This window comes from Trachypithecus francoisi, unplaced genomic scaffold, assembly GCF_009764315.1.
Source record: "Trachypithecus francoisi isolate TF-2019V2 unplaced genomic scaffold, Tfra_2.0 Lachesis_group3, whole genome shotgun sequence".
NCBI classification, from domain to species: Eukaryota; Metazoa; Chordata; class Mammalia; order Primates; family Cercopithecidae; genus Trachypithecus; species Trachypithecus francoisi.
In genome coordinates, this window is record NW_022681468.1 from 77386480 (window position 1) to 77403295 (window position 16816).

Sequence of the window (16816 nt, forward strand, 5' to 3'; positions counted from 1 at the left end):
CTTAGTTATTTCTTGCCTTCTGCTAGCTTTTGAATGTGTTTGCTCTTGCCTCTCTAGTTCTTTTAATTGTGATGTTAGAGTGTCAATTTTAGATCTTTCCTGCTTTCTCTTGTGGGCATTTAGTGCTATAAATTTCCCTCTACACACTGCTTTAAATGTGTCCTAGAGGTTCTGGTATGTTGTATCTTTGTTCTCATTGGTTTCAAAGAACATCTTTATTTCTGCCTTCATTTTGTTATGTACCCAGTAGTCATTCAGGAGCAGGTTGTTCAGTTTCCATGTAGTTGAGCGGTTTGGATTGAGTTTCTTAGTCCTGAGTTCTAGTTTGATTGCACTGTGGTCTGAGAGACAGTTTGTTATAATTTCTGTTGTTGTACATTTGCTGAAGAGTGCTTTACTTCCAATTATGTGGTCAATTTTGGAATAAGTGTGATGTGGTGCTGAGAAGAATGTATATTCTGTTGATTTGGGGTGGAGAGTTCTATAGATGTCTGTTAGGTCTGCTTGGTGCAGAGATGAGTTCAATTCCTGGATATCCTTGTTAACTTTCTGTCTCGTTGATCTGTCTAATGTTGACAGTGGGGTGTTGAAGTCTCCCATTATTATTGTATGGGAGTCTAAGTCTCTTTGTAAGTCTCTAAGGACTTGCTTTATGAATCTGGGTGCTCCTGTATTGGGTGCATATATATTTAGGAGAGTTAGCTCTTCCTGTTGAATTGATCCCTTTACCATTATGTAATGGCCTTCTTTGTCTCTTTTGATCTTTGATGGTTTAAAGTCTGTTTTATCAGAGACTAGTATTGCAACCCCTGCTATTTTTTGTTCTCCATTTGCTTGGTAGATCTTTCTCCATCCCTTTATTTTGAGCCTATGTATGTCTCTGCATGTGAGATGGGTCTCCTGAACACAGGAGACTGATGGGTCTTGACTCTTTATCCAGTTTGCCAGTCTGTGTCTTTTAATTGGAGCATTTAGTCCATTTACATTTAAGGTTAATATTGTTATGTGTGAACTTGATCCTGCCATTATGATATTAACTGGTTATTTTCCTCATTAGTTGATGCAGTTTCTTCCTAGCCTCGATGGTCTTTACATTTTGGCATGTTTTTGCAATGGCTGGTACTGGTTGTTCCTTTCCATGTTTAGGGGTTCCTTCAGGGTCTCTTGTAAGGCAGGCCTGGTGGTGACAAAATCTCTAAGCATTTGCTTATCTGTAAAGGATTTTATTTCTCCTTCACTGATGAAACTTAGTTTGGCTGGATATGAAATTCTGGGTTGAAAATTCTTTTCTTTAAGAACGTTGAATATTGGCCCCCACTCTCTTCTGGCTTGTAGAGTTTCTGCCGAGAGATCTGCTGTTAGTCTGATGGGCTTCCCTTTGTGGGTAACCCGACCTTTCTCTCTGGCTGCCCTTAAGATTTTTTCGTTCATTTCAACTTTGGTGAATCTGGCAATTATGTGTCTTGGAGTTGCTCTTTTGGAGGAGTATCTTTGTGGTGTTCTCTGTATTTTCTGAATTTGAATGTTGGCCTGCCCTACTAGGTTGGGGAAGTTCTCCTGGATGATATCCTGAAGAGTGTTTTCCAACTTGGTTCCATTTTCCCCCTCACTTTCAGGCACCCCAATCAGACGTAGATTTGGTCTTTTTACATAATCCCATACTTCTTGCAGGCTTTGTTCATTTCTTTTTCTTCTTTTTTCTTTTGCTTTCTATTCTCGCTTCATTTCATTCATTTGATCCTCAATTGCTGATACTCTTTCTTCCAGTTGATCAAGTCGGTTACTGAAGCTTGTGGATTTGTCACGTATTTCTCGTGTCATGGTTTTCATCTCTGTCATTTCGTTTATGACCTTCTCTGCATTAATTAGTCTAGCTGTCAATTCTTCCACTCTTTTTTCAAGATTTTTAGTTTCTTTGCGCTGGGTACATAATTCCTCCTTTAGCTCTGAGAAGTTTGATGGACTGAAGCCTTCTTCTCTCATCTCGTCAAAGTCATTCTCTGACCAGCTTTGATCCGTTGCTGGCGATGGGCTGTGCTCCTTTGCAGGGGGAGATGCGCTCTTATTTTTTGAATTTCCAGCTTTTCTGCCCTGCTTTTTCCCCATCTTTGTGGTTTTATCTGCCTCTGGTCTTTGATGATGGTGACGTACTGATGGGGTTTTGGTATAGGTGTCCTTCCTGTTTGATAGTTTTCCTTCTAACAGTCAGGACCCTCAGCTGTAGGTCTGTCGGAGATTGCTTGAGGTCCACTCCAGACCCTGTTTGCCTGGGTATCAGCAGCAGAGTTTGCAGAAGATAGAATATTGCTGAACAGCGAGTGTACCTGTCTGATTCTTACTTTGGAAGCTTCCTCTCAGGGGTGTACTCCACCCTGTGAGGTGTGGGGTGTCAGACTGCCCCTAGTGGGGGATGTCTCCCAGTTAGGCTACTCAGGGGTCAGGGACCCAATTGAGCAGGCAGTCTGTCCGTTCTCAGATCTCAACTTCCATGTTGGGAGATCCACTGCTCTCTTCAAAGCTGTCAGACAGAGTCATTTGCGTCTGCATAGGGTTCTGCTGCTTTTTTTGTTGTTATTTAGCTGTGCCCTGTCCCCAGAGGTGGAGTCTACAGAGACAGGCAGGTTTCCTTGAGCTGCTGTGAGCTCCACCCAGTTCGAGCTTCCCAGCAGCTTTGTTTACCTACTTAAGCCTCAGCAATGGCGGGCGCCCCTCCCCCAGCCTCACTGCTGCCTTGCGGTTAGATCGCAGACTGCTGTGTTAGCAATGAGGGAGGCTCTGTGGGCGTGGGACCCTCCTGGCCAGGTGTGGGATATATTCTCCTGGTGTGCCTGTTTGCTTAAAGTGCAGTATTGGGGTGGGAGTTACTCGATTTTCCAGGTGTTGTATGTCTTAGTTCCCCTGGCTAGGAAAAGGGATTCCCTTCCCCCTTGCGCTTCCCAGGTGAGGCGATGCCTCACCCTGCTTCAGCTCTCGCTGGTCAGGCTTCAGCAGCTGACCAGCACCGATTGTCCGGCACTCCCTAGTGAGATGACCCCAGTACCTCAGTTGAAAATGCAGAAATCACTGGTCTTCTGTGTCGCTCGTGCTGGGAGTTGGAGACTGGAGCTGTTCCTATTCGGCCATCTTGCTCCGCCCCCTATTTTTTTCTTAATTTATGAAACTTTACTGACAGATGTGAAGTGCCCTTTCTACTTCTTTTCAATACTATATTTTTCTTATGTCCTCCTGAGAGTCAACCTCTATTATAAATTTGGAGTTATGTTCCTCCACTCTCTGTTATTAAACCTTAACCATTTATGTTTGTACCCATAAACAATATACATTTAAAAATTCTATAAATGGAAACATACTTAATATCTTTCTACAACTTATTTTTTCCCGCTTATGTTTTAAATCTATCTGTTTAAATACATTTAGATATAGTTCATTCAGTTTAATTGAGATTTCTTTGTATTTATCTCCCTGGTAGGAACGGAATTACGGGTTGTATGATTGTGCTTTTAAAAAACTTCATTAGATAATGCTAAATTGTTCTTTCAAGTGGCTGTAAAAATTTATTCTTCCACCAGCATATAGAGAGGTCTCATAATTTTCCCACATTCTTAGCAATATGTGAGAGTAATTGATTTTTAAAATTGCTTACTTCCCTCAATTTTAGTTGCTTTTCATTTTTAAAATCAAATTACTGTAAATCTTTAATTTTCTTTTTAACCATATAACGTTATCTACTTCTTATAGAGCAGCAATTTTGTTATGATAAATGTACATCAAAAATGTTTAAGAAAGCTATATTAAACATGTTATATTCTCAGTTAATAGGATTATACTTGATAATTGTTTCATAAATAAAATCTTTGTATCTGTTTAGAGTAACTTATTCCAATTAATTCAATGACCTGCATTCAATCCCAGCTATAGTCTAGTCTGTGGAAATTACATGATTATATATTATAAATACACACATAAATAAGATATGTTATTTTTATATATACATATGTTGTCTATCTGTAATCTATCTATCTTTAGTTTATGGCGAACAACATAAAAGCAACACAGACAGGTCTCACCTCCAGAGTATTTACTTTGTGCTGCTTGTATACTTTGTTGCTCACAGCCGCCCTTCAAATCATTGCATTTAGCTCTAAAGATAAGTTCACAGCTTGAACTTTTCATTTAGCTAATTGGTACTTGTTTTTACTACTGAGTTGTCCTCATTCAACTGGGTAATGTAACTGGATTACTTCCTCTAAGAATCTTATTTAAGTGAAGACAAACCATAAACATAGAAGTACTTTGCTTGAAAGCATCAACACAAATATAACATAGCTCTTGACTTTAGATAAAAATGTCATATCTAAGGTGGAACTCTTAGTATGGCACAAGAAGGAGCTATATTAAAAGTTCCATCTCAGATATAGAAAGATCAGCAATTTCTGATCTTTAGATCAGAATTTTCAAAGATGAGATCAGCAAGTTCTCTCCTCAAAATGTAACTTTAAAATTGGACAGATTGTCAAAAATAACCATTTCATAACTGGAAATCTACCAAAGGCAGGCAACAAAGTGAGAAGTGTGAACTCATGAAAAATTAGTGAACATCATGTAAATACAGTAAAAATCAGTCTTATTCTTGCCTGGAGCTATTATCTTTCCTCTCAGTTTGGATGGTGCAGTAGTTTTAGCATTATGGGAAGGCCAGAAAAAATAGAAGCTTCACCGCTGGAGGTGCCTCTCTCTTTTGAGTGAATGGTGAAAAATCCAATGCTCAGCAGTGTTGTCAGTAAAATTAGTGATCTTGATGACAAGGCACCAGTGAAGGCCAATAGTTCTGCTAGTCTGAGATCATCATTTTGGCTACAGCAAGCAGAAGACAAGTGAACTAGACAAGTGAATTTACTAGACAAGTAAATTCACTAGACAAGTGAATTTAATGGTGAGATCCAAAAAATGAGGTAGCCATAAGAGGGCTTGTTATACTTTTTTGCATCTTCAACTAACTGGAAGTCTGTAAATGTGCATGGGAGACTGAACAAGGTCTAGACATTTCGCATATCTGAAAAGTGGTGGTCTGCATGCACAGATAAAAAGCAAGAGGGTCTGAAGGAAAATAATACCTGTGGTGTACCTGAAAACTTCTGAACTTTTAATGTGCTCTCTAACTAGCATTCATATACTTGGAAAGAAGGTTGAAGGCTTTCTTGGATAAAAGTGTTTGAGCATAGCTTATGACATATAACTGCCTGACCATTAATTTATGGAAATATGGGGCCAGTGCAGAAGAAGTGAATCTTAAAAATTAAAACAGAATTAAAAAAAAAAAAACTTGGATATAAGCATCAGCAGTCACACACTGCAAGTGAGACATATTTCCTCGATTTAGTCCAGGAAAGTTGCTAAACAAATAAACAGCAATAACTACAACCCCAGGGAGGGAAATATTCGAATCTGGAGTGTTTATGATACATTTTTGGGTGAAATGTTCACTTTCAACAAAATTATGAGAAAGGGAAAGAAATGGAAAAATACAGCCATAATCAGTAAAAAGGAAGCAATTAGAGAGTGTTTGTGAGTTTACCTAGATGATGAATTTAGAAGACAAAGATTTCAAAGGAGCTATTATATTAAGTTCAAAGAATTAAATAAAAACAATTTAAAGAATTGAAGAATTGAATGACAGCCTGATGGCACGTGTTCAATAACTAGATCTTAATAAAGAGATTAAAAACTATTTTTAAAAAACCAAAAGGAAATTCTCTCTTTGGAGAGTATAATATCTAAAATGAAAACTTTAGTAGAGGGGCTCAACAGCAGCTCTGAGATGGTAGAAGGAGTAAATAAATTGGAGAATACATCAATAGAAGTAGTCTAATCTAAGGAATGGAAACAAAAAAAATACTATTTCAGAAAAATAAGCAGAGTTTAAAGGAGTGATGGGAAATCATTACATGTACCAGCATTTGTGTAATGAGAATATTGGTAGGAGAGGAGAGGGGAAAAAAAGGCAGAAAAATATTAGAGCATTCAATGGGCAGAAACTTCCTAAATTTGATTAAAAGTACTAGCACACAGTTCTAAGCAGCTCAACAGTCTCCAAGTAGGATAAACACAAATAATTCTTTCTTTCTTTCTTTCGTTCGTTCGTTCGTTCTTTCTTTCTTTCCTTCCTTCCTTCCTTCTTTCTTTCTTTCTTTCTCTCTCTCTCTCCTTCCTTCCTTCCTTCCTTCCTTCCTTCCTTCCTCCTTCCTTCCTTCCTTCCTTCCTTCCTTCCTTCCTTCCTTCCTTCCTTCCTTCTTCCTTCCTTCCTTTCTTTTCTTTCCTTCCTTCCTTCCTTCCTTCCTTCCTTCCTTCCTTCCTTCCTTCCTTCCTTCCTTCTCTCTCTTTCTTTCTTTTCTTCTTTTATATTTTTTTTAGATTTTGGTTTGGTCTTGTTGCTCAAGCTGGAGTGCAATGGTGCAATCTCAACTCACTGCAACCTCCGCCTCCCTGGTTCAAGTGATTCTCCTGTCTTAGCCTCCCAAGTAACTGGGATTATAGGCGCCCGCCACGACGCCTAGCTAATTTTTTTGTATTTTTAGTAGAGTCGGGGTTTCACCATGTTGGTCAGGCTGGTCTCAAACTCCTGACCTCAGTTGATCCATCCACCTCGGCCCCCCAAAGTGCTGGGATTACAGTCATGAGCCACTGTGCCTGGCCAGAAATACATGCTTCAAAATAAAAATTTTGAAAAACAAAGAGAAAGTCTTGAACATAATGGGAAAAGATAGAGATATAATAGTAAATTTAATGGCTGATTTTCCACCATAAACAACGAAACCCAGAGTGCCAGAGACATAGCATATTTAAAATGCAAAGAAAAAACAAAACAAGGACTTTTAGTATGGCACAAGAAAGAGCTACTAATAAGAATTTTATATGCAGAAAAATTATTCTTAAAAATGAAGGCAAAATAAAGACATTCCTAGGTAAGCAAGAACAGAAATAATTTGTTACTAGTAGACCTGTCTTACAAGAAATATTAAATATTAAAGGACACTACTTAGGCTGAAAGGAAATGACATTACAGGGCAACTCAAATTCACAGGAAAAAATGAACATCACAGGAAATGGCAAATATATAAAAATAGAAATAGATTTTTTCTACTTCATTTTCTTAACTTTAAAGAATACAGAATTGTATAAAGCAAAATTTGTGGATTTAAAAAAATATATAGAGACCCTTGTTTTCCTGTAAATTCTGGGAGAAAGGTAAGATTCTTAAGTCTGTTCCTTAATTGGTGTGCTCCTTAGTTCCAGACCTGTGTGAAGACAGGTACAGGTACAGGTGATAGGACTTCAGCCATAATGTAGTCTTTATCTGAGGTGAGGAGTTCAGGACCACAAGCTCCCTTTTTGTGATGAGAAGAAATGTCCTTAAAACTTGTATTGAGGACTTTGGGAGGCCCATGCAGGCAGATCATGAGGTCAGAAGATCGAGACCATCCTGGCTAACAGGATGAAACCCCGTCTCTACTAAAAATGCAAAACATTAGCCGGGCATGGTGGTGGGCGCCTGTAGTCCCAGCTACTTGGGAGGCTGAAGCAGGAGAATGGCATGAACCCGGGAGGCGGAGCTTGCAGTGAGCCGAGATGGTGCCACTGCATTCCAGCCTGGGCGACAGAGTGAGACTCCGACAGAAAAAAAAAAAAAAAAACAAAACTTGTATTGAGGGGAGGGCAGCCAAGGTGGCTGACTAGACATAGCCAAGAGGAATATTGCCCAGTCAGAGACTGGGACACTGGGAAGACCGGCACAATCTGAACAGAACTTCAGAGGGAAGGCATTGAGAGTGGATGAAGGAAGGACACAGACTCTGGGCTGAAGGAAGAGGAATGTGGGAACTCTGCATGCTGCTATCAAGCACAGAGACTTGTTCCTGGTCCCCAGTGACTTCTGGGGAAGCAGTGAGTTGAATAGGAGAGGCGTGGCCCACTTTTGCCATGGGCCTGTCAGAAGGAGAGTCCGCAAGCCCCATGGACACTTGAGCTGGAAGGCAGAGCTGCTTAGAGAGGTGGTAGAGGCAGGATTCCTGCCTGTGTGGAGCCCAAAACGTTTGGTGTGGGAATGTGTAAAGTGGAACATGGCCAGTGACAACTATTCCCGAAAGTTTGCCATACTCCTCTAGGAGACTTTAACCTTAGGGTGACTCTTGGACCTGGATAGAAGAGGGTGGTCTTGCCCATGAGATAGGGCCAGTCTGATCTGAGCACCTCTTTGTCTGCTAGCCTCTCTTGGGGATCCAGTCTAGTCACACCTACTTGCAGCACAGTCTTGGATGCCCAACCAGAGTGCTTCCTGAGGGCTCTCATCATAGCTCCTTCACTGGCAGACCACAGTCGACCACCAGAGAGCTCCAGCAGACCAGCTCCCATTGATGCATAAGAGTCCACCTGTACCCTCCTCAACTGCAGCCTGTCTTGTGCCACTTTGCCAGTAGGCACATGCCAATGACCATTCCCCCATTTTGCTGGCATGCAGACATGGGTATATCACATCTAATCCCCCCGGATATGTGCATACCCCACTAGGCAACTGACAATGGCATGAGCATACCCACTGTCCTGCCAAACTGCTAACACGCGGGCACCTGGCTGTGTTACCATCACCAGTGTAAATGCATGTAACAGATGCCAGTGGAACTACCCCTCTGCAGTGGCACTATAGTTGGTGGGAATGTGTGCACAGATGCCGCAACCATGCACCTGCAAATGCCCTGTCCCTGCCACCACCGCTGATGGCCTCAGTGCAAACATGGATGCTGACGACCCTGCTCCTGCCAGTGCCCTACTCCCACCATGTGGCCACTGCTGCCAGTGTGAGTGTGCACAGGAATGCTGCAGCCCTACTCCTGCCAGAACCCCACCACAGGTAATGAGCATGCACCCCACCATGCTGCCATGGCTGACGGCACACATAAGTGAGCATGGATCACATGGCCACTGCTCTGATGTAGCACTTTAGCCAGCACCACTCATTGCAGTGTTGTGGCCAGAGAATTAGGAACACCTTGGCCTCTAGTGCAGCAGGTTTCTAAGCTCGAGGAGACAGAGAACAAAGCTGGGAGCCTGGTACCAACCTCCTCAGAGTTAGAGCACACAGCTCAGGAGTGCTGAGCTGAGCAGTAGCCCCTGAAAATCTTTCAGAAATGAAGCCAGTCTACTGAAACCACCTTACACGACAGTGAAATCCCCAAGGGCATCAAAGAAGATAAAAACAAAAAATCCCATTCAAAGGACATTAATATCAAAGATTAAGGGAATGTCAGCCCACAAAGACGAGATAAAAACAACACAAGAGCTCTGGCAACTCAAAATGCCACAGTGTTTTCTCACCCCAAATGACCAAACTAATTCCCTAGGTTCTTAACTAGGCTGAAATGGCTGAAATGATGGAAATAGAATTCAGAACATGGAGAGGAATGAAGATCACCAAGATTCAGGAGAAAGTAGAAAATTTATCCAAAGAATACCAAAGAATATGAGGAATATAATAATACAGGAGATAAAAGACGAAATGACCATTGTAAGAAAGAACCAAATTGATCTAATGGAGCTGAAAACTCACTTGGAGAATTTAATAATAAAATTATGGGTGTTAACAGAAGAAACAATGCAGCCAAGGAAAAAGTCTCAGAGCTCAAAGACCAGTTCTTTGAAATAAGTCAGTCAGACAATAAGAAAGAAAAAGCAATAACGGAGAATGAACAAAGCCTCTGAGGAATATGGGATTACGTAAAGAGACTAAATCTATGACTCACTGGTGTCCCTGTAAGAGAGGGAAATAAAGCAAGCAACTTGGAAAACGTATTTGAAGATATCATCCATGAAAAATTCCCCAAGAGGCCAACATTCAAATTCAGGAAATGCAGATAATCCCTGAAAGATACTATGCAAGATGACCCTCCCAGCCTACATCTTTCTCCCGTGCTAGATGCTTCCTGCCCTCAAACATCAGACTCCAAGTTCTTCAGTTTTCGAACTTGGACTGGCTCTCCTTGCTCCTCATAGGCCTATTGTGGGACCTTGTGATCATGTGAGTTAATAATATATATATATACACCATTAGTTCTGTTCCTCTAGAGAACACCGACTAACAAAATGATCATCCTGGGGCGGGCGCGGTGACTCAAGCCTGTAATCCCAGCACTTTGGGAGGTCAAGATGGGCGGATCACGAGGTCAGGAGATCGAGACCATTCTGGCTAACATGGTGAAACCCCGTCTCTACTAAAAAATACAAAAAACTAGCCTGGCAAAGTGGCGGGCGCCTGTAGTCCCAGCTAGTTGGGAAGCTGAGGCAGGAGAATGGCGTAAACCCGGGAGGCGGAGCTTGCAGTGAGCTGAGATCCGGCCACTGCACTCCAGCCTGGGCGACAGAGCGAGACTCCGTCTCAAAAAAAAAAAAAAGATCATCCTGAAGACACACAGTCATCAGATTTTCTATGGTAAAAATAAACGAAAAAAATGCTTATATCAGCTAGAGATAAGGGGCAAGCCACCTACAAAGGGAACCCCATCCGGCTCACAGTGAGCCTTTCTGTAGAAATCCTACAAGCCAGAAGAGATTGGGGGCCTATATTTAACATTTTAAATGAAAGAAATTCCAACCAATAATTTTTTATCTGCTTAAACTAAGCTTCATAAATGAAGGAGAAATATAATCCTTTTCAAACAAGCAAATGCTAAGGGAATTCATTACCACCATACCTGACTTACAAGAGATCTGTAAAGGAGTGCTAAATATAGAAAGGAGAGAACATTACTGGTCACCACAAAAACACACTTAAGTACATATATCATTCACACAATAAAACAACAGCAAAATCATGTCTGCATAATAACTAGCTAATGACATGATGGCAGGATCAAATCTGCCCATATCAATATTGACCTTAAATGCAAATGGGCTAAATGCCCAAATAAAAGACACAGAGTGGCAAGTTGGATAAAGAAGCAAGACTCGACTTGCTCAAAGTTAAGGGATGGTGGAAAATCTACCAAGCAAATAGAAAAACGTAATGAGACAGGTGTTACTATTCTAATTTCAGGAAAAAAAAAAAAAACAGACCTTAAACCAACAAAGATAAAAAAAAAAAAAAAAAGACAAAAAAATGTCATTACATGATGGTAAAGGGCTCAATTCAACTAGAGGACCTAACCTAAATATATATGCACCAAACACAGAAGCACCCAGATTCATAAAAGTGTTCCTAGAGACCTAAGAAGATACTTAGATAACCACACAACAGTAGTGGGAGACTTCAACACCCCACTGACAGAATTAGACAGATTATTGAGGCAGAAAACTAACAAAGATGTTCAGGCTCTGAAGCTGACACTTATCCAAATGGATCTCACAGACATCTACAAAACTCACTACCCAAACATAAGAGAATATAGATTCTTCTCACCTGCACATGGCACATACTCAAAATTGACCAATCAGCTATAAAACAATCCTCAGCAAATACAAAAGAATTGAAATCATACCAAACACATTCTCAGGCCACAGTACAATAAAAGTAGAAATCAGTACTATGAAAATCACTCAAAACCATACAATTACATGGAAATTAAACAACCTGCTCTGGAATGACTTTTGGGTGAATGATAAAGTTAAGACAAATCAAATTCTTTGAAACTAATGAGAAAAAAAGTTACAACATACCAGATTCTCTGGGACATGGTTAAAGTAGTGTGAAGAGGAAAGTTTATAGCACCAAACACCCACATCAAAAAGTTGGAAAGATCTCAAATTAGCCATGCAGCATCACACCTAGAGGTACTAGAAAACTAAGAGCAAACCAATCCTAAAGCTAGCAGAAACCAAAATCATAGCTGAACTGAAAGAAATTGAGACATGACGAACCATACAAAAGATCAACAAATCCAGGCACTGATTATTTGAAAGAATAAATAAGGTTGACAGACCATAGCTAGACTACTAAAACCAAAAAAAATGGGAGAAGGTCCAAATAAACACAATCAGAATGACAAAGAGGACATTATCACTGACTCCACAGAAATGCAAAAAACCCTCGGACCTACTAGTATGAACACCTCTATGAACACAGACCAGAAAACCTAGAATAAGTGGGTGAATACCTGTAAACATACAACCTCCCAAGATTGAATCAGGAATAAATGGAATTCCCCAAGTAGACCAATAACAAGTTCTGAAATTGAATCAGTAATTAAAGCCTACCAACCAGAAAAAGTCTAAGACCAGATGTATTTACTGTTAAATTTTACCAGATGTACAAGGAAAAACTGGTACCACTCCTACGGAAAGTATTCCAAAAAACTGAGGATGAGGGATTTGTGCCTAACTCATTGTATGAGGGCGGCATCATTCTGATATCAGAACCTGGCAGAAACACAATAGAAAAAGAAAACTGCAGGCCAATATACTTGATAAACATAGATGCAAAAATCCTCAACAAAATACTAGCAAACCAAATCCAGCAGCACATCAAACACCTAATCCACCATGATCAAGTAGGCTTTATGCAAGATTGTTTCAACATATGCTAATCAACAAATGTGATTTATCACATAAATAGAACTGAAAACAAAAAACACGTGATCATCTCAACAGATGCCAAAAAATCTTTCAGTAAAATTAAACATCATATTAAAATGTCTCAACAAACTAGGCGTTGAAGAACCATACCTCAAAATAGTAAGAGCCATCCATGACAAACGCAGAGCCAACATCGTACAGAATGTGCACAAGCTGGAAACATTTCATCTGAAAACTGGAGCAAGACAAGTATGCTCACTCTCACTACTCCTCTTCAACATAGTACTATAAATCCTAGCCAGAGCAATCAAGCAAGACAAATAAATACGAGGCATCCAAATAAGAAAAGAAGATGTCAAAATATTTCTGTTTGCAGACAATATGATTTTCTACCTAGAAAACCTCTAATTTCTGCCCAAAAGCTCCTAATCTGATAAACAACTTCAGCAAAGTTTCAGAATACAAAATCAATGTACAAAAGTCAGTAGCAATTCTATGCACAAGCAACATCCAAGCTGTGTTAAATCAAGAATGCAACTCCATTTGCAATAGCCATGCACACAAAATAAAATACCTAGGAATACACCTAACGAGGAAGGTTAAAAATCTCTACAAGGAGAAGTACAAAACATTGCTGAAAGAAATCAGAGTTGACACAAACAAATGGAAAATCATTCCATGCTCACGAATAGGAAGAATCAATATTGTTAAAATGGCCATACTGCCCAACACAATTTACAGTTTCAATGCTATTCCTATAAAACTATCAATGCCACTTTTCACAGAATTAGAAAAAAACACTATTCTAAAATTCATATGCAACCAAAAAAGCACCTTAATAGACAAAGCAATCCAAAGCAAAAAATACAAAGCTGGAGGCATCAGATTACCTAACTTCAAAGTATAATACAGAGGAACAATAACCAAAATGGCATAGTTCTGGTACAAAAACAGACATATAAACCAATGGAACAGAATAGAGAGCCCAGAAATAAAGCCCCACACCTACAGCCATCTGATCTTTGACAAAGTTGACAAAAATAAGCAATGAAGAAAGGACTCCCTATTCAATAAATTGTCCTAGATAACTGGTTAGTCATATGCAAAAGATTGAAACTGGACCCCTTCATTACACCATATACAAAAATCAACTTAAGATGGATCAAAGACTTAAATATAAAACCGCAAACCATAAAAACCCTGGAAGATAACCTAGGAAATATCATTATGGACATACGACCTGGCAAAGATTTCATGATGAAGATGCCAAAGGCAAATGCAACAAAAACAAAAATTGATAAATGGGACCTAATTAAACTAAAGAGCTTCTGCACAGCAAAGGAAACCATCGAGAGAGTAAACAGATAACCTACAGAATGGGAAAAAATATTTGCAGACTAGACATCTCTATTAGTATGTTTTCATGCGGCTCACAAAGACATAACTGAGACTGGGAAGAAAAAGAGGTTTAATTGGACTTACATTTCCTCATGACTGGGTATGCCTCAGAATAATGGCAGGAGGCGAAAGGCACTTCTTACATGGTGGCGGCAAGGAAAAATGAGGAAGAAGCAAAAGCAGAAGCCTCTGATGAACCCATCAGATCTTGTGAGACTTACTCACTATCATGAGAATAGCATGAGAAAGACTGCCCCCCGCCCCATGATTTAGCTACCTCCCCTTGGATACCTCCCACAACACGTGGAAATTCTAGGAGAAACAATTCAAGTTGAGATTTGTGTGGGGACACAGCCAAACCATGTCATTCTACTCCTAGCCCTTCCAAATCTCATGTCCTCACATTTCAAAACCAATCATGCCTACACAGCAGTCTCCTAAAGTCTTAACTCATTTCAGTATTAACCCCAAAGTCCACAGTCCAAAGTCTCATCTGAGACAAGGCAAGTCCCTTCCACCTGTGAGCCTGTAAAGTTAAAAGGAAGCTAGTTACTTCCTAGCTACAATGAGGATACAGGTATTGGGTAACTACAGCCATTCCAAATGTGATAAATTGGCCAAACAAAGGGGTTAGAGAACCCATGCAAGTTCGAAATCCAGCAGGGCAGTCAAATTTTAAAGCTCCAAATCATCTCCTTGTCTCCATGTCTCTAAATTAGATTAGTTGCTAAGAAAATAACAAATGTAGCAATATGTCAAGATATATTAATATGTTAAACTAAATATTTTTACTGAGCACAAAAAAGACAGTAAAGGAGGAACAGAGAAACAAATGAATAAACAAGACGTGAATCAAACGGCAAGTGTAAATTCATCCATATCAGGTCAAAGGTGGTGGCTCCCACCTGTAACCCAAGCTTTTTGGGAGGCTGAGGTGGGCGAATTACTTGAGCTCAGGAGTTTGAGACCAGCCTGGCAAAACCCTGTCTCTACCAAAAAATACACAAATTAGCTGGGTGTGGTGGCATGGTCTATAGTCCCAGCGAGTTGAGAGGCTAAGGAAGGAGGATAACTTGATTCTGGGAGGTGGTAGTTGCAGACAGCAGAGGTGTAACCACTGCACTCTAGCCTGGGTGACAGAGTGACATCTTGTCTCAAAAAATAATAATAACAAAAATAAATAAACAAATTAAATCATATTAATAATTACATTAAATGTGAATGGGCTGATAACTCACGTTCAAAGGCAGAGATTGTCATCCTGAATAAAAAAATCAAGATCCAACTATATGCTGTGTAGGAGAGACATACGATAGATTAAAAAACACAAATAGGTAGAAAGTAAAAGAATGGAAAAAGAAAAAAAATCCACTATGCAGTCACCATAAAAGAACTGGAGTGGCTATTTTTATAATATACAATATAGACAATAAGACAAGAATATTACTAGTCACAGAGAAGGATGTTACCTAATGATAAATGGCCAATATATTTTAAAGACATAAAAATTATAAATGTATACACCTTTAACAAGATAGCCCCAAACAAAGTAAAGCACAAACAGAATTAAAAAGAGAAATACACAATTCAATAATAATTGTTGGATAATTTAATTCCTAAATCTGAAAATTAATATAGAATGCTGGGCAAAAATCAGAAAGTATACAGAAAGTCTGATCAACATTTTCAACAAACTTGGCAACTCAAATTTATATATACTTCATACGTTGACAAGATAATAAGCATTCTTTTAAAATACACGTAGTTAATCCTTCACAATAGCCCATATACTAGACAAAAACAAATCTCAACATATTAATCAGGTCTCAAATCAAATGAACACATTAGGATCAAATTAGACATTAGCAAAAGAAAAAAATTGGGGAAATTGCCAAATATTATAAAATTATAAGCATTTTTTAGGTAACTCATGAGTCAGAGAATTAATCACAAGGTAAAATAGAAAATATTTTGATCTAAATGAAAATAAAAACACAAAATGTAATTGATATGGTTAAACCAGCGCTTAGAGAAATTTACAGCTTGAGACACCTTATATATTAGTAAAGAAAAAATTCAAATCAATAATCTGTTTGCCCCTAACAAACTAGGTAAAAGTCATAAACTTAACCCAAATCAAGTACAAGGAATGCAATGATAAGACTAACATGAATTAGAACCATAAAATAGAATACAGAACAGTAATAGTGATAATTCATAAAACCAAAATAGGTTTTGGAAAAGATAAAATTGTTAAACTTTAGCTGGAGTAATCAAGAAAATAAATGACTGAAGACACAAACTGACAAAATTAGAAATGAAAAAAGGGACATAGAATCCCATGGAAATTAAATAGGCTATAATAGGATATTATGAATGTATTTATAAGTTTTGATGAAATGGAAAAATTCCTAAAAAGACAGAAATTACTAAACCTAACACAAGAAGAAATAGAAAATTTGCATAAACTCATAACAAGTAAAGACTGACTTAGTAATTACAAATCCTTTTTCAAATAAATTAACAGGTCCAGATGCCTTACTGGTTAATTATATCAAATATGTAAAGAAAAAATTTTACCAATTCTTCACAAACTTCACATCCCAACTCATTCTGCCATGTTTTATTACTGTGCTCCCAAAGGCAGACACGTTACAGAAAAGAAAATCACAGACCAAAATCTCTTAACAAAATATTAGAAACCAAATCTATCAACATATTATGAAAAGATTATCTACTATGATTCAATGGGACTTATTTCAGCATTCAAGTTTAGTTTAAAATTCAAAAATTAATTAATATGATACAATATATTAGTAGAATGAAAGACAAAAAACATGTTATTATTTCATTAGACACA